Raw genomic sequence first — 20547 nt, forward strand, 5'->3', positions numbered from 1 at the left:
GGAGCGTGGGGCCCTGAGGCCATGTGGCGATTCAATCACAGCTTTTTCAGACCGTGTCTTTTGCGGCCTTCGGCCTCGGCCTTCAAAACTCGATCGCGAGGCCGAGGATTCTGCCTTTGCAACTTTTCTTTTGCTCTTAGGGGCGAAATGCTTGACGAAACGGTAGGCGCCAAGGCCGAAGGGAAGTCCCTTCAATCAGTTCATGACCGTGTTTTATTAGGCACAAATACCTATCCTAAGGATGATGAGTAATATATATTACACTCGAAAAGCTTCACATTAATCATATGATATCAATCAAAAGACTTCACCTTTATATGTTATCTAACAAGTAATTTGGTTATGAGCTTTGTCTTAACAACTTCTAAAATTTATTGAAAGCCATAAACAATTCATTTTTAACATTTAGAATCATTCTTTGCAAATTCAACCTCATTGTTCAGAGTGTTTGTTCCACATTAAAAAAGTTAAGAAACCTAACATGAGTTTATAAGAAATTGCGGTATTGCCAATTAGTTTTGGAGTGTGAAACCTTAACTTTATTCATTGATGATATTTCTCCATTGCTCACGCACACATGACATTGCCAACAACTGTTTTTTATTTTTTATTTATGGGAACACATCCATCATGTTACCACATGCCAAACTCTTACTTTTCATTTTTTCGAAGGACTTGATGAAAGTTTTTTCCATTTTTCTGTACGCCTTTTTTTTAATTATTTTTATTTTCATTTTTCTTTAAGTATAAGCGATAATTTGAATGTAACGGCTCATTTGTATAATAGCACTGTATTAGCATGGACTATGCTTAGGGACTATCTTGGCTTGGTCTAAATTAGATAACATTTATCCTTTGTTTGGTGTATGCTTGGACTAGGACTAGATCTTTTTATTTTTCCAAAAATATATATATATATATGTATATATGTATAAATACATATTTTAATGTACATGTATATATGTATTTTATAATATATATAATATATGTATATAACATATATGTGTATACAAAGAGCTTCCATTGAAGGATCCCTTAAATAAGCTTATTTGAGAGGGCCCACTTCGGATTGTATTTCACTAATCCAAACTGTCTATTTTGTAGATACTCATTCAAAGATCATCTCTACAAAAAATCACATGAATCTGATATCATTTAATGACTCAATTGAGTTCTTGAAATTTTAGTAATTTCTTGAAGCACTGTGTTCATTGATTTTGTACGACATAATTGAATGTCGAAACGGTTTCCGATTTGTCTAATTTTTTGCAAGGATGATCTATGAATATAGACTTAAAAAATAGAATGGTTTGGATCGTTGAAAAAAAAATCGTAAGGGACCCTAAAGGGTGTCCCTTAATAGAATGGGACTGTGTATATATGTATATCTGTTTATTATAATAATATTATATATTATAAATAATATATATATATATATATATATGGGACTGTATATATATGTATATACTTTTATTATAATATATATTATATATATATATATATATATATATATATAGTCCCTTATATTGAGGGATCCCTCAAATAATTTTATTTGAGGGATACCCTTTAGGGTCCCCTACGAATTATTTTTCATCGATGCAAACCATCTATTTTATAAGTCTATATTCATAGATCATTCATTGCAAAAAATTAGATAAATCGGAAACCGTTTCGATAGCCAGTTGTGTTCTACAAAATCAATGAACATGATGCTTCAAGAAAATACTAAAATTTCAATAACTTAATTGAGTGGTCAAATGATATTAGATTCAAGTGATCTTTTGTAGAGATGATCTTTGAATGATTATCTTAGAAATAGACGGTTTGGATTAGTGAAAAATACAATGCGAAGTGGGCCCTACAAGAGTGTTCCTCAATAGAAGGAGACTATATATATATGTGGGATCTCTTAATAGAAGGGGACTATATATATATATATGTGTGTGTGTGTGTGTGTGTGTGTGTGTGTGTGTGTATAGGTGTACATGGGCGGATGCACATAGGCATAAATGGGGTTAGGTGACCCCATGGAAGCCAAAAAAAAAAAGGATGTGGAGGTTTGAGGCAACCCCGTGGCACACAACACCTGTTCGATGAAATGTGCGAGAGGCCTTGTCTGCTGCTCCCTTACGTAGCGGGCGTGAGGTTTTTATTTTTAAATCTGGCTTCAAAACAGTGTTGTTTTGAACCAAGTAAAAAAAAAAAAACCGAGCATCAGCTTTACCCCGACTCCTCCAGCAATCTCCAAAGCCAAAACACAATTTTCCCTCTCCTCTCTCACACCCTAACTAATGCCCAACCATCTCCACGCCAAACCCCCCCTTCCCCCTCTCTATCCTTGGGCTGCTTGGTTGCCTCCCATCATTTCAAGTTTCAAGTGAGTAGAAGAATTTATGTTTTTAATAAAATTGATATATGTAGTGTTTTATTTGTTTTTATGAATTTGAATTTATTGATATGATATTGATATTTATTCATATTTGGATTTAAGTAAACAAGCAAGCACATAAACAACAGAGCTTTACCCATTGCAGATTCGCAAGCACAAACAAGTTGTTTTTTTACTTCAATTGAAGAAAAAATTGCTCAAAATATAGGTTTTATTGTACCTTAATCCTTATTCATTAGTTAAATTATTGCTCTAATTTTTAGTTGATTTATTATTATTGTTTATAGCCTTAATGTGTCGATGTGATTGTTGAGATTTTTATTTGGAAATTAAAACTGTTTCCTAGGCAGTGAACATTAACAAAACTGATAATTTTAGTGATGAATGTATCTATAAGGGTTTCTCCAAAAAAAAAAAAAAAAAATCTTAAAAAAAAAAGTGTTTATAAACCGGGTATTAGAGAGAGGGTTTCTATTAGAGATGATGGTAGAGTATTAGTGTGTTTGCATGTGTGTATTTTATAAAAAATATTTAATTTATTATTATTATTTTTTAAAATAATTAGATAGGAAATTACTCATTTGTCCTAAAAAATGCCTCAACAGTTTAGCCCAAAAAAATTCAACACTTTTACATTGTGACTCTATGACCCGAGTATCCAGTGGGTATAATACGTATACATGTACATAATCTTGGATTTACATGGGTAGGTGTATATATGTATATTATAATATATACATGGGTATAATACACACACACACACACACACACACACACACATACATATATATGTCACCCAACCCACGGATTTACGTAATCTTGGATTAAGATGTGATTCACACCTTAATTATATAATTTAATAAAAACTATAACTAAAATGTGAAGATTATTTAAATAAATAAATATTTCACATAGAATTTTCAGAGGAAACGACAACATCCGAAATCTTACATTTTTATATTATTTTACAAGTTAGAACTACTTAAGAGTTCACTAAAAAAGTAGCTCATTATTCAACCACAAACTATGTACACAATACACTCTATAGACATGCCAAAATCATCACAAGTCCTAGATTTCAAGTTCAGTACCTACAAAAATTTTTTAGAGGGTGAGCGAAACCATAGCTTAGTAAGGACATAAACTTTTTCACGGTAAATTGATATAACTAAATTAAGTGACATACAATCACATAGCCAAATATCGCATTATTAATAATAATGCATGAATGCTCTTCATCTACTCCTGTTAATTCATACAACTGGACAAGCAGACTTGCACGTCCCATACCATGTGTATACCACTTGGTCCTGATGTCAGATATATGCTCTAGAAGCCAATATAAAAATGGATAATTCTAAGGAAATAATATATAATAATCAAAGGGGCAAGAACGTTGCTTTAGGTACATAACATACACAAAGTAACAAGTCCATGGATTAAGATATAAATGGAAAGTGGTATAAAGAAGTTAGATGCACGAGACCTTTCCATACATATGAATATCGTATCCTAAAATGTTCTTGGTCATAGGATCACTAATTGGACAATGGTGACCCGCAAAGACTGGTACACATTATGTCTGCTCAATTGGAAGGATGACTAGTCTCAAGTCATTCGTGTAGAGACATGAGACAGATGTGTAGGGGCTCTATAGAAGATGGAGTCCACTGAACGCGATCAACTCTAGAATTCTTGTATGGAAGTCTTACTCACAAGTGTCAAACAAAGAATTCTAAGGTGTGATAATGCAAATTAATCCTTAGACCCGAGACATCATAGTTTTCTTGTGTATATGTTGTTTCTCTTTGAGAGCACTATACGGTTGTATCAAAATACTATGACTTAAAGGTGTTCCTCAGGATTCTCAGCATGTACGCAGAGACAGGTGAATGTACAACAAGGAATCTCTGCTCTTAGTAAATAGAGAAAATACTCTAAAGATATGATTCGTGAATCTTTGGCCAAAGTATTGGACGGAAATTGAAACAAGAACGTTTGCAATTTCATCAAATTGAATCATATAATCTAGAGACGTCATATTAGGAATTTTGACACAAGTTTACCATATGCCGAGAATATGACATAGAGTATTGAATTAGAGAAGGATCGAATTGCATTGTAATCACAAACTGACTAAGTTCTCTAAATGAATTCTTTTTAACTTGGGCAGCCATGACATATTGCTAGGTGTCACTCATGGCTTATGGAAACCCGGTAAGGACTAATTATAATTAGCCTTCGCCAAAAGGGAGAATTGTATGGAGGGATACAATTCACGTTTAATTCAGAGTGAATCATTCATACCCATTGCCTCACTAATTAGGACTTATAAGATCGCACACCGAAAAGGAACTGATTGGGAAATTAAGAAGAAAATGAATGATTTTGTGACTTGGTCAAAGTCAATGTGAAAGTCAAAGGTCAAAGTCAAAAGTCAAAGGTCAAAGGTTAAACAGTTGACCCAACACTTGACACGGTCAACTAAGGATGACTGAGACCAACACTCATTGGACAAGTGAGTTATTAGATTAATTAAGTCATTAGAGTAATTAAATTAATTAGATTAATTTAATTATTCAATTAAAGTTATGAAACTTTAATTAAAGGTCCCATATGACTTGAAAATTCAAAATAAATTTGACCATATAGACTTAGGCATATATGTGACATATTAATTAATTTGTTAGACCAAGATAGCACAAAAGGATGACACACAAGGGGGGGTGTGGCTACGCTAGGGCATGAGGGTATTTTTGTCACTCATATGACATTTTTGATCCTGTAAGTGTATAGCTATGGTATCCTATCATCCTAGGGGTTTTTAAGTTGGTGAAATTGGAAGAGAGAAAACATCAAGCTCTTTCTCCCTAACCCCTTGAATTGGTCACATAAGTGAGGGTGCTAGCACCACTCTTCACTTGTTGTCTACTCATTCTCTCATCCCATTCAATCTTTGGTGAAGAGCTTTGGGGAGGTGCATATCTTTGTACCTATTTGGAGAGCTATAAGTGGAAAATCAAAGTAATGAGTTTTTAAAAATCTCTACACAACACCATTTCCACAATATTCCCTTCACCCGAATGCCCATTTATATGAACTAACACTCATCTCAATCATCCCATAATTTCCCATTTTTTTAGTCATCTTGTCTAACTCTCTGTCGCCAGAATAAAAACCATGTGCACTATGGGATCCTTGAGATCTGGAACCTACCAAGAGTTAGACTTAACTACACAAAAGATTATTTCCATTACCCTCTTTTCTATCATTATTTTCTCAATCCAATAACTCCAGCCAATTTTCATGACATTATGTACTTATACCTTCCACATATCCTGTATATCTCACAACAATGTAACTATTTAAAACATCACCAATGTATATATAATTATGCCAACATTGTTCAAATAGTTAACAACACGTAAACACCCACATGAAGAACATTATAGAATATCAAGAACATCCATCAAATTATAATATCACGCATAATATAGTGCTCACGAAATTTAATTAAATCAATCTCCGTGAAGGCCCCCCAAGAAACCCCCTACCTTGACACCAAAGCTTTTGCTAGAAATGTAAGGTGTTTCCCAATTTTCCCCGACATCCACAAACTTAGTCTCCCACTCTTTTTCTTAACAATTCTACTTCTCTCTACCTTTCTTTCTCTCTCGCATTCTTTGTTCCTTTGTTGTGCAACTAATGACTTATATATATACAAATGATAGGCCGGCTACAACTCATTTCCTATTGGATGGTTACTGGCGGTTTATGTACTTACTATCCAAGTAATGTGTATATATAGGGTTATTGATTTCAATGGTCCCCCAACTATTGCTCCAGTATCATTTTGGTCCACTAACTAAAATGTTCATTTCAATGGTCCTTCAACTCTTAATTTGGTATCAAAATCGTCATACAGTCAAAGTCTGTCAACTATTCCATGAAATTGAAGGGCAAAATAGTCTTTTCAAGGCATTCCAACCTCTCCCTTTTTCTCTCTCTTTGACGATTCGACAACCACCAACCCTAACCTATCGCAGCCCACCCCAGCATCCTTTCTCTTTGTCTCCTCCCTCTCTCTCTGTCTCTTCCCCTCTCTCTGTTTGTTGAATCAGATGGTGAAAAGAATGAAGAACACAACCAGAAACCGCTCTCTAAACCCTCACAAGTTCAATCTGTTTAAAGGTTTCCAAGAGATTCTAAGCTTTTTTGTTTTTTTTGGGGAATATTTTTGAACCATCTGGACATTAAACATGTCTTCTCTCAAGTGGGACAGTTGAAATCTAGTTAGCATGTACAGCCCACCAGTCTAAGATTGTTTGGTTTTGTTTTTAAGGGTACTGCCCTAAAAGAGAAGAAGACGAAGACTAATATGGAATTCGTTTGGTTTTGAGGGTACTGCCCTGAAAAGAAGGTTTTGCCCTTGAATTTAACGGCAAAATTGATAGACTTTGACGGTAGGACTAATTTGATACCAAATGAAGAGTTAAAGTACCACTGAAATGAAAAATTTAGTTGGTGGACCAAAATGATACTGGAGCAATAGTTGGGGGACCATTGAAATCAATAACCTATATATATATATATATATATATATGGTCTTGCGAGATAATTAAGAAAGAATTTCTTGTAAGACACGTTGTGACTCCTCCAATCCTAATTTGATGTTCTTCATGGTGAGTTGACAAGGTTTGTAATCATAGCCTTGCTACTAGCATGTTGTTGCGTCTACCCAAATGCAAGTAGTCACACGTAGTAATAATCTTGGAAGTCCAAGTATCGTATCCTCAAGGAGCAGGTAGGCAAATATCTGCACACAAAGAAATAATTAAATGTACCACAATAAAAGTGACAAGCAAAATGGAAAAGTAATTTGATTTGATTGTTGTGGAAAATTGAGTTTAAAAATGAAATATCAATAATGGAAATGCTAAGGCATCAAGGTTCAATTCTTTAAACAAAATATGTTTCATGCTCTTTAATCCAAATTATAACTCGATTAAAATCATCATTGAGAAACTTTAACCGGAAGATAAAGAAATTAAAACCTAATTTAATTTTTCAATGTAATCTTTTATTAATGATTGTTCAGAAAATGGAGTTGCTTAATATCTACTCTTTTAATTTAAAAGCATGCCAAGTCAGTTCTTAACAATGAGAAAAATATAATTGAACTCATGAAAAGATAATAGCACTTAACATCAATCAAAATAAAAGGATATGAAAAGATTGAACAACCAAAAATAAAAGAATTTAGCAATTCATACCGTATATTGGATTAAAGAACAATTCACAAATTCACTCAAAGAACATTCCCTTTAGCCTTAGCTAGAGTTCTAGCAACTCATTACAAAGAAAAACATAAACTAAATGGATAAAGAAATCTGTTGTAGCGGTGCCCTTGCCAAATAAGTTGATGGGTGATTTATAGTAGTCAATGAGGTGAGTGGGAAGTTAATACATTCATGGTGGGTGATGAAGGGTTTAATTGAGGGATTAATTGGATTAAACATGTGTTGATGGTGAAGAGTTAGTGGAAAATAAATAACGGTGAGGTAAGTGGGCGTTAAATGGCTATGAATGACATGAAATAGGCTCTTTAGCTTCAACAGTTTTGTCTTCTCTTCTCCCTCTTTACTTCTCTTTATAATCACAATAATCCCACAATCAATTCTTCAATTAAATCCACCAACAATTCTCTTTACACCTAGCTTGAACTTGGACAAATGTATGTCTTCATCTTTTGGCTTTCCAACTTCTTACAGAAGATAAATTCACCTAATAAGTTCACCAAATTAATATAGAAAATTCATAAATCCAGTTGGTGAGAATAAAATGTAACAACAAGTGAAATTATATTCATTAAGCCAAAATTATATCATAAAGTCTCCAAAATAATAGTAAAAAGATGTAATTTGAGACTTTCATCACATGCTCTATTGACACCTAACCACATTATCAAGAACCATTTTACTAATGTACATATATATACATTATACATATATATATGTATATATACAATCCTCTCCTATTGACGGATCCCTCAAATAATTTTATTTGAGGGATACCTTTTAGGGTCCCTTACGAATTGTTTTCCAATGAATTACACAAATCGGAAACCATTTCGACATCTAATTGTGTCCTACAAAATCAATAAACACGGTGCTTCAGAAAGTACTAAAATTTCAATAATTCCAATTGAGTGGTCAAATGATATCGGATTCAAGTCTTAGACAAGGAAACCCCATTGACTTTATCCCCTTATAAAACCCCTATTTCACCTTCCTTTCATCTCACTGTTGTTACAGTAGAGAGAGTCCAACAAACACTAGGGTTGTGAATTTTGTTATGAAGAAGCTATCATAAATTAATCATCATCAATCATGAAAATATCCTTGAGCCAATTATTCTCCGAAAAATATCCTCTCTCCTACTTCTCTCATACACTCCTAACTAACAACATGTTGGTTTAATAATCAGAACCAACAAACTAACTTAAGGGGATCCCCCAACAGGCAAATCCAACAAGAAAAATGGATTGCCAATTCAGAAAACCACTAGAAGATTCTTCATTAACAGAAATTGATGGTTTACATCATCACCGATACGATCTCTATTAATTACACTTACAAGTTCAAAGATATCATTGGATATACCTATATAGTATATATGTAGGAATTTATTTAAGGTGATGCTAAAACTATGCAGTGGGGTAAGAGGCAGACATCGCTATGCCACAAAGTCCTTCAGCTACATCAACATCTCTTTGCATTCTTATGTACCGCTCTTCACCCCATTTTATACCCCATGAGTTCTTTACTAACCAATACTTGGTCCCATCATCACTCATGCCGTAACCAATTGCAGTAACACCATGGTCTAGGCTCGTTCCACAAGTTTCTGTATAGACACCACTTGAATAGAATTGGAAATCAGGACCACTAGCATCAATGGCAACAAAAATTGGTTGATGAGAAACAGCAGTAAGAAGTGCTAAAATATGAATATGGTTTGAATGTATTAGGTTTTTTTTATTCTTCTCCATAAGGAGGTATATATAAGAGTTTACAGGGTGCTTTACAAGGAATTAGATATAGTAAAGAAATAGGAAAGTATCTCCTAATTATACAATGATTTATCAACTATATAAAAATAGGAAAGTAAATCCCTTAATTAATCAAGGAAATAAATCTCCGTGATTAATTAGGAGACTCATGTCAACACTCCTTCTCAAGTTGGTGCATATACATCACCAATGCCCAACTTGGTAAGTGAGTCATGAAATACTCTTCCATAAATAGCTTTGGTTAAGATATCTGCCAATTGATCTTCTGATCTTACGAATGGTAGGCGGATAATCTTCTTCTAAATTTTTTCTTTGATAAAATTTCTATCCACCTCAACATGTTTGTTCAATTTGGAATTGGATTTCAATCATGTGGAATTGGATTATGGGAAATATCAATGGCTGACTTGTTATCACAATGTAACTCCATTGCTTTTCTGTCTTGAAACCCAATTCTGTCAATAGTCTTCTGATCCATAGTAATTCACAAACTCCGTGAGCCATTCCTCGATACTCTGCTTCAGCACTAGATCGAGAAACCACATTTTGTTTCTTACTCCACTAAGGGACTAGGTTACCTCCCACAAAAGTGAAGTAACCTGAAGTAGAGCATCTATTAGTAACAGAGCTAGCCTAATCAACATTTGTATATCCAACAACTTCGAGATCTCTATTTTTTGAGAACATTAAACCTTTTCCAGGTGCTGACTGTAAGTATCTTAAGATCCGATCAACTGCATTCCTATGGGACACACTGGGTGAATGCATAAATTGACTAACCACACTCACAGCATACGCAATATCTAGTCTTGTGTGGGCTAAATATATCAACCTTCCAACAAGGCGTTGGTACTGTTCCTTATTGGTTGGTTCTTGATCTATGTCTTCACATAACTTGTGATTCATCTCGATGAGTGTATCAGCAGGTTTGCATCCAAGCATTCCTGTTTCAGTGAGCAGATCTAATACATACTTCCTTTGAGACATAAATATACTAGTTATGGACCTGGCTACTTAAATTCCTAGAAAGTACTTCAGATCACCTAAATCCTTTATCTCAAATTCCTGAGACAAATACTTCTGCATTTTCAGTTGCTCTCCTGTGTCTTTTCTAGTTACGACTATGTCATCCACATAAACAATCAATGGATTAAGTCTTCTTCCATCACGCTTCAAGAACAAAGTGCCATCTGCATTACTCTGTATATATCCAAAATTCTTTATGGATTTAGTGAATATGCCAAACCATGCCCTGGGGGATTGCTTTAATCTATATAATGACTTTCTGAGCTTGCAAACTTGACTCTCCGTGTCATGAGCTAAGTTACATCCTGGTGGTAAGTCCATATATACTTCTTCTTCCAAGTCTCCATGTAAGAATGCATTTTTGACATCAAACTGATATAGTGGCCAATTGAGATTTGCTGCTAGAGACAATAGGAATCTAATAGTGTTAATCTTGGCTACTGGGGCAAAGGTCTCCTCGTAGTCTATCCCATATCTCTGTGTGTACCCCTTCGCCACCAATCTAGCTTTATATTTTTCAATGGATCCATCTGCTTTGAGTTTTACAGTATAAATCCACCTGCATCCTACTGTCTTTTTTCCATGAGGTAAGAGCACGAGTTCCCATGTGACATTATTTTGGAGAGCTCACATTTCTTCATGCATAGCTTCTTTCCATTTTGGGTCTTCTAGTGCTTCAGTTACACTATTGGGGACAGATATGTTAGCCAATTGCTTCATATAGTGCACACGTGACTCTAATAATCTGCTGAGAGATATATAATTATTGATGGGGTATTTCCCTTTGTCTTTAAGATATACTTCATATTTTACGCGAGGTTTGCCACGGTTCTTCCTTTCTGGAAGCCGATATGTAGACTTTGTGCCTTCTAAAATTAAATCATCATGGGATATTTCATTAGTGTTATCAATTTCAGGACAAGATGTTACCTGAATGCCATCCTCAGCAGATGATTAGTGTGGTACTGGAGTGAAGAAGTCTCTGGAGTTGGCAAAATCTCATTAGTTTCCTCCTCCTGAGTTGGACAACAAGGAGACAACAGATCAGGTGAGGCTGGTCTTGGGAACGGGTTTCTTCCAAGCCTGCATTGGTCATTTTTGGCAGAGCCATAAGTGATCGATCGTTATCGCCGTGACCGGTCGCTTTGTGCAGAGTCATTAGCGATCGGTCACTTTAAAGGTGATACGATTCGGAGGAAAAAATTGAAAAATTGAGAAGTGTTGACGTCGAAATCTGATCCTGTGCAGCTAAAAAATGTCATTTTCCCGAAACACAACATCCATAGAAGTATATACTTTCTGACTAGGAGGATGATAATACCAGTATCCTTTCTGATGAGATGCATAGCCAATGAAAACACACTTTTCGGCTCGGGGATCCAATTTGCTTCGTTGGTGATCATGTAAGTGGACAAGTACAACACAGCCGAAAATCTAGGGTTCCAGGTTTGGGGTAGGAGGTGTTTGGATATGGTGGTGAAGTGTTTGAAGTGGTGTTTGGAAATGTAGGATACTAGAAGGAATCTGATTGATAAGGTATGCTGCAGAGACGACCGCCCCAAAAAGATCGTGGCATATTGGCACTAAAGAGAGAGGCACGAACGACTTCCAATAAGTGTCTGTTCTTTCTTTCAGCCACTCTATTCTGTTGGAAATCTGTAAGGGCATGAGCGTTGATGTATGATGCCATGATCTTGTAAGAAGCGATTAAGATCATGGTTGAGAAATTCTACGCCATTGTCGTAAGCGAAGAACACAGATTCGGCATGAAACGAAGTCTCCACCATTTGATAAAACTGTTGAAATGCAACAACCCGACCCCAAATTTATTCAATGTTTAATTAATTTAAGTGGAATTGAGAAATTACCCGTGGGATAAGGGTATTTTGGTCATTTTCTTACCCGGAAGGAATTTGGGAATTCCGGTTGTACCGTTGCGTAGAGCACGGTGAGATGAGTCCGTAGACACGTAGTGGGCTCGAATCGGAGTTGTAACGAGAGAGATATGGTCAAATGAAGCTCAGTGGCATAATCGTAAATATTTGGAAAATGGATTTTTGGTTAAAAGACGGAAATGCCCCCGTCTGTCTCTCTCTCTCTCAGCGCGTCCCTCTCTCCCTCCGCTGGTTCGGCGGCAATGGAGGCCGCCACGCTTTGGCCGGCCAGGTTCTCGTCCGACCACCAAAGTCGACGGGCCGGTACCAAAATGGCCCGCCGTCCTCTTCCTACCCAGTAGGTCTCGCGTCACCAGGATTTCGCGAAAATCGAAGAAAACCGCCGGTTTCACCGAAACGGCCGTTCTCCGTCGTCCGCCGCCATTTTTGGCAATCAAGGTATGGAAATTCATCCATACGCATGCTCTAGCTGATGGTTGGTAGGATTTCATAAATTTTGAGGCTAAGTAGCTCGATCTACGAATTGAGATTCGGCCGGTTTTGCGATCGCGATTCCGGCCACTTCCGGTCAGTTTTTGGGGTATGTCCAAGAACAAAAGTGACTCAAATTAGGTGTATTACCTAGGGTAGGAGTCTTGGCTCACGATTTGGAGGCTTTCCGCGATGCGATATCGCTTTAGACACCACACTGCGGGCGTGTGGCGGTGCGTGGGCACGGTAGCTGAGGGGCATTTTTGTCCCATTGCACTCCTCTTGATGTCACGAGCGCGTAGGTATGCTCGGATCTCATTTTGGATACCGCTAGAGTTCCGAACGGATATCGCATATCGCGTATTTTCCGGGTTCGCTAGGTTTGGACCGTTGGATGGTCCTGAATTTATAATATGTTGATCTAGGTATTACCAAGATCATGTAGGATTCGACGGATCGTAAAATGGAGTCCCGGATACTCCGAAAATGCCAACCCTAGGGTTAGGGTTTTAGCGACCGTCCGATCGTGCGATCGTGAGCGATCGACCGTCCGATCGGGACCAAACTTGTAGGACGTGTGTCCTGGACTTTGTAGAACCTATAGGAACTGTCGGATCATGATTTGGAGGTCGTGGGCCCCGCGGGCCCGTTTGACCAAGTTTGGGTAGTTTGACCCTGGGTTGACCGCTAGATTTTCCTTGTAGTTCTACCATCCCAGGAGGGCTAGAATGACCTTAGTGACAGGTCTCGAGCGTGGTTGAGTGAAACGGAGACCGTGAGCTTAAGATATAAATTAGTGAATTTAAATGGGGGAGTTTATGGAATGCTTTATTTGTTGAGACTTATATAAGTTTAGAAATTATATTTTCTATAATTAATTGTGTGGATGTATAAAGGTAAATAAAGCGATTGAATGTTAGCTTACAGTGCTATACGCACTACCCCACGTACCCCATATTGTGATCATGTTGAGGGTGGTGAGAATGTAGCGAGCCCGGTGGTGAGTCGCCGCAGCGTCTTTGGATTAGCCGGCGTGTTGGCGGACCATACGTGGCGGGTGCGTCCGGACGTATGAGGAGATATGGTTATGTGAGGGCTGGTGAGAATGTAGCGGCCCTGGTGAGGTCGCACGCGCGTCTTTGGATTAGCCGGTGTTGCGGACCCTACACGTGGCGGGCGTCCCGGCGTATGAGGAGATATGGTTATGTGAGGTGGTGAGAATGTAGCGTGCCCATGGTGAGGTCGCCGCGCGTCTTTGGATTAGCCGGCGTGTTGCGGACCCCATACGTGGCGGGTGCGTCCGGCGTATGAGGAGATATGGCTGTGTGAGGGCTGGTGAGAATGTAGCCAGCCCGGTGGTGAGTCGCGCGTCTTTGGATTAGCGGCGTGTTGAGACTCCATACGTGGCGGGTGCGTCCGGCGTATGAGGAGATATGGTTGTGTGAGGGCTGGTGAGAATGTAGCGAGGCCTAGTGGTGAGGTCGCCGCGCGTCTTTGGATTAGCGGCGTGTTGGCCAGACCCCATCGTGGCAGGTGCGTCGGCGTATGAGGAGATGTGATTATGTGATGGTGGTGAGAATGTAGACGGGCGGTGGTGAGAATGTAGCGAGGCCTAGTGTGAGGTCGCGCGCGTCTTTGGATTAGCGGCGTGTTGCAGACCCCATACGTGGCGGTGCGTCCGGCGTATGAGGAGATGTGATTATGTGATGGTGGTGAGAATGTAGCGAGCGGCTGGTGAGAATGTAGCGAGCCCGGTGGAGGTCGCACGCGTCTTTGGATTAGCCGGCGTGTTGGCAGACCCTACACGTGGCGGTGCGTCCGGCGTATGAGGAGATATGGTTGTGTGAGGGTGGTGAGAATGTAGCAGCCCGGTGAGGTCGCAGCGTCTTTGGATTAGCGGCGTGTTAGCCGGACCCCACGTGGCGGGTGCGTCGGCGTATGAGGAGATGTGATTATGTGATGGCTGGTGAGAATGTAGCGGGCCGGGCTGGTGAGAATGGCAGGCCCGTGTGAGTCGCACGCGCGTCTTTGGATTAGCGGCGTGTTGGCGGACCCCATACGTGGCGGGTGCGTCCGGCGTATGAGGAGATGTGATTATTGTGATGGTGGTGAGAATGTAGCGAGCCGGCTGGTGAGAATGTAGCGGGCGGTGGTGAGAATGTAGCGGCTGGTGAGAATGTAGCGAGCCCGTGTGGTCGCACAGCGTCTTTGGATTAGCCGGCGTGTTAGCCCCATACGAGGAGTGCGTCCGTCGTATGAGGGGTGATACTATGATTGTGTTTGATTGGTTGTGATGGATAAATATTTGCATGTATGTAATTGTGTGGTGTAATGGTTTATGTGATATTAGTAGCCAGGATAGATATGGAAGAGCTACGTGTGGCTTGATCCCTTAGCAGGGTACGTAGGCAGCTGAAGTTACTAGGTGCAGCCACAGATTAGACCCCACTTAGGTGGTCTTATTGAGATTGGTTTGGACCTCGTTGATGGTCCCGAAACTTGGTTGAATTGAGACTCGTCCTGTGGACTGAGCAAGTGAAGGTGTGCATAAATAGATTTTGAATTTGGTATATGCATGTTTGATGCATTAAGTTATTTTAAAAGCATTGTGGGCAGTTCTGCTAGAATCATTTGAAGGCCGGAGGCCATTTATGTAAATTGCATGAGATTTTATTGTGCATGCTGCCGGTTGGGTTATAAATGTGTTTTATGCAGGTGGAAATTTTGGGGAAATGTTCAATTTACAGGAGAGACTCTGCGAAATTTGGCAGAAGTCTCGTGCCCTAATCCTCTCAGTAAAGCGAGGACATAGATTTAAGGAGTGAACCGGCATGGGGTGATGCGGGGTCTCCGCAGGTTAAATCTCGGGTTAGGGAAATTCGGGGCAGGTCTGTCATGAAACTGGAACTGACTTCTCCTTTAGTTTTGAGAAGGAAAACCCAAGTCATGCGTGTGCAATCATCTATAAACGTGACAAACCATCGCACCCTTGTCTGAGTGGCAATTTTAGCACGTCCCCAAACATCATAATGAACAAGAGAAAACGGAACCAAACTCTTATTTGAACTTAATGGGAATGGTACATGATGGCTCTTAGCCAATTCACACGTATCACACTGGAAGCTGGAAACATCAAGACTGGGAAATAATGATGAAAACAACTTCTTAAGATTACCGAACAAGGCATGCCCAAGACGTTTATGCCATAACCAAATTTTGTCTCTCTTCCCTCAGGACGAGTTCTACCGGTTGTAGAAAGCTTGACCACCCTTGACCTCACTATCCGATGCCCAGTCCAAGTAATAGAGTTTGCCTTGCTGAGTACCACAACCAATCGTTGTTCCTGTGAGGATGTCCTGAAAAACACAATGATTCGGCCAAAATGTTACAGTACACCCCAAAGAAGTAGTAAGTTGTGCAATAGATAACAAGTTTAGTCCAAAGATTGAACAAGTAATACATAATCTAGATGTAGGGAAGTAGAGAGAGATAGAGAGCCTTCCTCCACCACAGGGGAGGGGGTACCATTAGCATTAGACACCACCGACTGAGTGGATGATTTGCAATTAATAAGTTGGCCAACATCAAATGTCATGTGATCCATAGCGCTCGAGTCGATAATCCATGCGGAGTTTTTGGAGGACGTATGAAAAGTAGAACCTTTGGTGGTGGTGATAGAATCAGAGTCCGGGCGTAGCTGGGTCGTGAGGATTGACCGCATGCTTCGTGAGTCTGCAATAAGATGGAGAATCATAGGGGTTCCTAACATCACAGCGGAAGTAAGATGTGAGATGAGAAGGTGAGGAATTTGATGTGAGGAATTTGATGTAGGAATTGGATTTAAGAGGTATGTATATAAGATTTGAGGGTATGTGTTTAGGGATTTGGATAAGAGGATTTTAGGACTTTAGATTTGAGGATTTGGATTTGGGGAAAAATTATGAGGAATTTGATTTAGGGTTTTGGATTTGAATATGAGAAATTTGAGATGAGGGTTTAGAGACAACCGAGGATTGATTGCTCTGATACTATGCTAAAATATGAATTTGGTTTGAATGTATTAGGTTTTTTTTATTCTTCTCTATAAGGAGGTATATATAAGAGTTTACAGAGTGCTTTACAAGGAATTAGATACAGTAAAGAATTAGGAAAGTATCTCCTAATTATACAATGATTTATCAACTATATAAAAATAGGAAAGTAAATCCCTTAATTAATTAAGGAAATAAATCTCCTTGATTAATTAGGAGACTCACGTCAACAAGAAAAGCCTTTTCACTCTTTGCAGGAACATCTTCATATCCAGTTATCCTGGCTGCAATGGTGGCTTCTTTCTTGGTGTTGCATGTACCGTCAACACCGATGTAGGGGTAACTAGCTTCCGTACTAATCCCATGATTTTGTTGGATGAACTGAAGGGCATCGTCCCTCAAGCCACCTTCACAACCTTGGTCTTCTCTACTTGTATCACAATTTACCAACTCTTGCTCAGAAAAAGAGATCAATTTACCAATGGTAAGCTGAGTAATTCCTTTCGTGCACTATTACAAAAAGGGTAGTAGATGACGGGAATTCACAGTCGTGTGGCAAGTTTTCTAACCGTCGTGAAATCGACCGACATCTTATTAAAAACAAAACCACGACGGTAAAAAGGAGACGTTGTTCATCGAGAAACAACGTCATAATTAATAAAAGCTTATGTAAAAGTAAAGAAAATGACCGCCAAAATAACAAATTGTACACGGTTAGACGACTCAATTTGGGAAATAACCGTTGTCTAAATCATAAAACATGACGTTGTTTAGTAAAATATCGCTCGAAAAAAAAGCCATCCCGTCATAAACAATTAACTGAACAACATTTATTAAGACATTCCACGACACATGAAAATATATTACGTCACTTTTGTTTCCAGATATGACGTTGTAAATCATTTACATCATCAGTCTTAACTCAGAAGTTGATGTATTAAATGATATACACGTCTATTAGTATACCAGAGACGACGTTATAAAAACATACCACGACACATCTGTTCCCACATTGGACGTTTTTATACATCATTTCATGACACATGGTCACCAAGGAGACGTGAAAACTATTAATGACGTCAGTAAATATGGGAATAAACGGGTTCGTACGACTCCTTTACTTTAAACTCTGAAGGTAAAAATAGATTTACAATGTCAGTTAATGTAAACACCATGTTGTATGTTGTAATACAAACGTCGCATAACCTATCAAAGACGACGTGGTTACTCTATACTACGTCATTTTTGTTTCTAAAGATGACGTTTGTGTACAATGTTTCACGACACATGGCCACCAAGGAGACGTGAAAACATTTAATGACGGCAATAAATATGGGAAGAACGAGGTTTTTATGTCTCCTTTATTTTAAATGTTGAAGGTGAAAATGCACTTACAACGTCGGTTATAGTAAACAGTGTGTCGTATGTCGTCATATAAACGTCGCTTGTCATCATATAAACGTCGCTAAGCATATAAAAGGCGACGTGGTTACTTTGTACTACGTCATTTTATTTCTAAAGACGACGTTATTCGATTATTCACCAAGTCCGTTAAGACATAAATTGACGTGGTATATTATTAAGACGTTTCTTAATAAGAGTGTATCGTTGTGTTTGTTAAGTAAGTAGAAGGTATATATGTTATGGGGTCGTGTTATCCTCTTTTAAATGTCGGTTCTTTGGGCCTTTTCGTCACGATATCCTGTAACAACGGCTTATCATTACCGTTGTTGTTCTATTATTATGTGCAGTATTTTGAGTTATGCTTTAGACGGCGGTAAGTACATCGAGGCCGTCTCATTGGTTACGTATGACCTTTTTAATGTCCATTTTTTTAAACCGACGTGTTTTGTATTTTTATCTTTGTTTTTTATTATTATAGGTTTTTAGGTCTTCCATTTCATGACATATGATAAAAAACGACATATGATACTATTATGACGTCTGTTTTTGCAATTCTGTTAACAGGACCATCATATTTTGGTACTTGAACAAGATTTTTTTGTACTGAAAGCTTTGAGCCCAAACCCTGTATAATGAAAGTGAAAAAAATGCAATACAATTTCTTACAAAATTATGTCATACATAGTCATTTAGGGCGTAAGTAATGTTATAAATTACAAGCATCATTCAATCCATATATCTTCACACCCATCTCGAATATTTTGACTCCCAGACTCATTGGCTAGTTCATCAAATGTGTCAATATTTGATATCCCTCTAGTAAATGGCTCACACTCAATTCTCACATCACCTAAGACATCATCACCAATAACATCATTATATTCTTTATTAGGCATTGATAACACTACTGACCAACCATGATGCATTAGGTCGTCAACAAAAAATACTTGTTTGACTTGAGAAGTCATAACAAATTGGTCATTCCTATGTCTAATTATACTCAGATCTACAAGGGTAAATCCAAGTTCGTCGACTATAAGGCCAGAAGTGCTATCTATCCAATCACACCTAAAGACTGTGATTGTAAACTTTTGGTAATCAAGGTCCCAAATATCTTGAATGTCACCATAAAAACCCATATTTGAGACAATTGGGTTCTTATCCTTGGCACTAGCAACTTGCATAGTATGTGCAAGTAAATAAACTTCAATATTTTGAAATGCATGCACATCATCTTGTGCCTTGGTGTTAAATTTAATACATTTGATAAGATAGCTCATATATGATGGCACTGCTATGCTTGGACCAACTGCTAGCCACCTCAAATTTTCTGATACACCATTATTTTCTTCCCCATCAAGTTGACTTTGAACTTGCAAATGAATCATATCTTAATTCAATCTAACATAAAAAGAAGAAAATTAAAAGTGCAATATGTTATTCAATTTCATATACCTTAAAGCGTAGCCATTGAATGAAAGTGGTATTGTGCTTATCTTGCAGCCACTTTGTTCTCTTTCTAAATTTTGGATAAGTGGTCTTGATGTGGATCATATGTTCTCTACATAACACGAAAAATTCAAGCATGACAGCTCATGTATTCTGCAAAACCCAAAACTCTATAAATATTGAGCCAGCTAATATTGTAATGAATCAATAAAGAAAATCAATAAAAGAAATCCAGAACTTTTTTAGTTTTCTTCTTCGTTTCCTCTGTTCATACTTGACTGGTTATCAAACTGCTGCATACATGTCTGTTTCGATCCCAATGAAAAAAGAAAAAAAAATTCAGTTCATGATTAACAAGTTATAATGTAGAGATATAACATCACCAATGTACCTGAACGTTTCCAATGAGATATGAAAATAGTAGTAAGCCAATAGCAGAAATAAGAATTGCAAATCAATTTTCCCAAAAGTAATTGATCGTTTTAAGATCCGTGCCATAATTACTGCAAATCAATTGATGATATCAAGTAATTACTAATAAGAAGCGCAGAAGTTAATGTAATGCTTAGTTACAGTAAGAAAATCTAAGGAAGACAATCTTAACTACAGCTGAAACAGGAAACTTTTTGTTCAAAATATGTATGCAAACTTCATATTTCTGAAGCCCCACCACAAACTGTAGAAGAACTTTGCAGAGAAATTTATTTGGCCTGTGTTACCAGATTTAAGAGCTTCAAGAAGTATTCCAAAGTCAAACTGCATTGCATTTGCTGGATTTATAGGACATTTTTCATTTAGGAATGCGATATT

At 38.0% G+C, this 20547-nt stretch overlaps 1 pseudogene; it reads right to left on the reverse strand.

Moving 5' to 3' along the window:
• Positions 1-9095: 9095 nt before the first annotated feature.
• Positions 9096-17474, reverse strand: LOC103328351 (vignain pseudogene; annotated as a pseudogene).
• Positions 17475-20547: the final 3073 nt, after the last annotated feature.

The sequence above is a fragment of the Prunus mume genome, linkage group LG4 (genome assembly GCF_029339155.1).
Source record: "Prunus mume cultivar Tortuosa linkage group LG4, ASM2933915v1, whole genome shotgun sequence".
Taxonomy (NCBI): Eukaryota; Viridiplantae; Streptophyta; class Magnoliopsida; order Rosales; family Rosaceae; genus Prunus; species Prunus mume.